Below are 3,074 nucleotides of genomic sequence, written 5' to 3' on the forward strand. Positions count from 1 at the left end.
TATGTAACAACATTCTAGAATCTTTTATCTGTCGAAATAACATTTGGACAAAAACTATCTAAATTATATTTCCTATCTTTAATGATAAAAATAAGAGAAAATAATATATAAAAAATCACTCAATTGCATTTCACATCAATTTTATCCTTTTTATCTCGTAATTTATCTAAAATTAATATCGGAAAAAGTAGTTGAAAACCTAACATAAAATTAATTGGGACAATTTATTTAGAGAAAGTTGTGACTTCTTGTGTTGGTTGCAAATAGTTGCGGCATTCTGCGCTACACAAACAAAAGTCGTCGTCTGTATAAGTTTTAGCAGACACTTTTATTTACAAACATTAAGGAATTTAAATATTTTAGATTTAATTGATAGACATATTAATTTATTGAAAATCTATCTTATAAGATAATTTTGGAGACTTACAATTAATTTTCTCCGTTTTAAGTTTTGACAATCACAAAAGATATTGTTTGTTAGTACATCTCTTTGATATAAGAGATTAGCTTTATGAATGTTGTCATTCTTGTTTTTTATTTATATGTCATGTGAAACCTAACTAAAAAAACACCCCTTTCAGTGCACTACCATTGTTTTGAAGTTAAAGTACTTATAGTGCATTAAAACAATTTGTGCCTATTTTTCTTTTTACTTTTAGTGTCTAGCAAATTACAAGCACAGCAATATAAGTATTACAGGAAAGTAAGAGGAAAAGTTACCATTTAGGGGGCGGTGGTGGTTAGTTATTAATGACCTCCTATAAATAAAGTTATAAATGAGATTAGTCTTCATCTAAGTATGAATAGATCATCCAATATTTCATTCTGTAAAAAGAAGTGTTAATACTTTTAAGCAAATAATTTTATTAAATTCAAAAGATTTGAAATGTGTGACCCCTAGATGATACATTATAAAATTTGCTAGGTTGAGTGTTGCTTATTATCTCTTAAACGGACTGACTGGAAAAATATTTTTAAGTGGGAAACTTTCGAGTGGGAATCCTGGTCACAAAAAGATTTAGGATATCATCATCTTATTTGGATATAATTCGCCAAAAAAGGACCTGGAAGGTGGCTATAAATTAGTTTTCATCCCTTTCTTACTCTAAATACTTATAAGCTAACAGAGACAATAGTAGTCAAGGTGAAATCTGTTAAATTATATGATGAAGTCCATATATAGGCATAAGGTCGCAGACAATATTGTTAACTAAAAGTTTGCCTAAATTTTTTGAATTCGCTAAAAACTTCTGAAAGTAAATTAGAAGGAATGTGTTTGCACTAGTTTATTGTGTACTTTGGGTGGCACATCTTAAACAAGGATCACAACCTCAACAAAAGCGAAGCTCTAAAATCATCATGTTTTAAATGTACCTGCGGACTTTCTAATAATGAATATAGAGTTGCTATGCTTCCTAACTGTTATAGAAAAAAGTTTGAATCGATAGGACAATTCTAACATTAAACAATAAAACGAAAAGATTAACCGTTACTGACGAATGTACAGACGGACAGACCGACCAATCACAAATACATTTAAGCTTATAGCTATGTGTTACTACTGTTATTGGTAGACTCCAGAAACCACTTTTAGTCTGAAAAGCAGATTCTAATCTTTTGACACGTATTGACTAATCCCAAGAATAAAGTGGTAAATAAGCAGAATAAAATTAGATATTTTTTTCTGTAAAAATAGAAAACAATATATAGCCAAAAATTGTGTAAACAACAAAACACTGTTTATCAGAGAGCGAGGGGTGACAATGGGCTGTTTATTACACTCATCTCCAAAATTGAAAAAAAAATTTCCTGTTAGTTTACTAACAACTTTGGAAACATTAGTGATTGGTTGGTTAATCTAGTTGATTGTTCAAACGTCTAAACCACTAATCTTAATTTACAGACGGTGTAATTTTGTGTATCGTCATTGTGGATGTACATCAATTTATCGGCCATTGTCTTATCCCTTTATATCCCTGGGTGTTGGCTAATCTTGGTTTAGTATTGACATACAAGTATTTCAAATGAAATGCCCATATATCAATATCTTGAGGTTCCTTACAACACAGCGAATTATGTTTTCTTCATATTGCAAATAGATTTATCTGTCAAGGATAAATTTATTTTATGACTAACAAAAAAAGATATAAAAATTTAGTAATAAGATGCAGACGGACTGACATTCTCGTCTTGTAGAACATTGTTTATAATAAAATTTTTTGCTTTTTATTATGGCCCTGACTTATTTCATTTAATACAAAATGTATTGATTATGGTGTTATAAATCACAAAAATGAATTAAATCAACTAAAAAACATTTCAAGAAATATATATATGTATCAAAACATTTCATTTTAGCACATGCATGATCATATAACTAACTGTCTTAATTTGCTATCATAAAAATTAACTGTTTTTCAAATATTCCATATCAATGGCTTTTTAGCATACTATAGCAGATTATACATTTTCATATATTTGCTTTAAATAATTCATATTCTACAGAAAAGGAACACAAAAGAAATATCTTCGAAGATTTTCTGTAAGTAGGGTTGTTCCGTACCTCTCTATGTATGCATCTACAATGCTCTTATCGTTAATTTAGGCATGTTAGAAATGTCCTATCTATTTCGAACTTGTAGAAGTTTGTTACGATTTAAAAATGATTCCTAGGACAACAAAGAACAATGTTACAAGCGAAACATCTCTATAACCAAGTCCTAAAAAGGTGATCAAATATTATTCTGTATTTTTGCAGTTTAGCAACAAATTTACTTTCACACAATTATATTCCGCTGAATCAGTTCTGAAACTCGTATTAAAGTTTATATGTCATCCTTGTTTATGTTATTTTGTAAAAAATAACGTTATTGAAATTGTAAAAAATATCATAAAGGCAGGGGAGTTTATTTCTTAATCTTGATGCTTCTGCAATTTTATTGCCCGCTCTAAGAAAACAAGGATGACAACATCCATAAAAGCAAAACTCTGAAACGGTATGACAGACGAACATTAACACTTGTAGAGTGTCAGAACTAAAAATTTAAAATTTGAATATACAAGTTTAGACAAAA

Source organism: Acartia tonsa, chromosome 10 (genome assembly GCF_053477335.1).
Source record: "Acartia tonsa isolate MP-2025a chromosome 10, ASM5347733v1, whole genome shotgun sequence".
Taxonomy (NCBI): Eukaryota; Metazoa; Arthropoda; class Copepoda; order Calanoida; family Acartiidae; genus Acartia; species Acartia tonsa.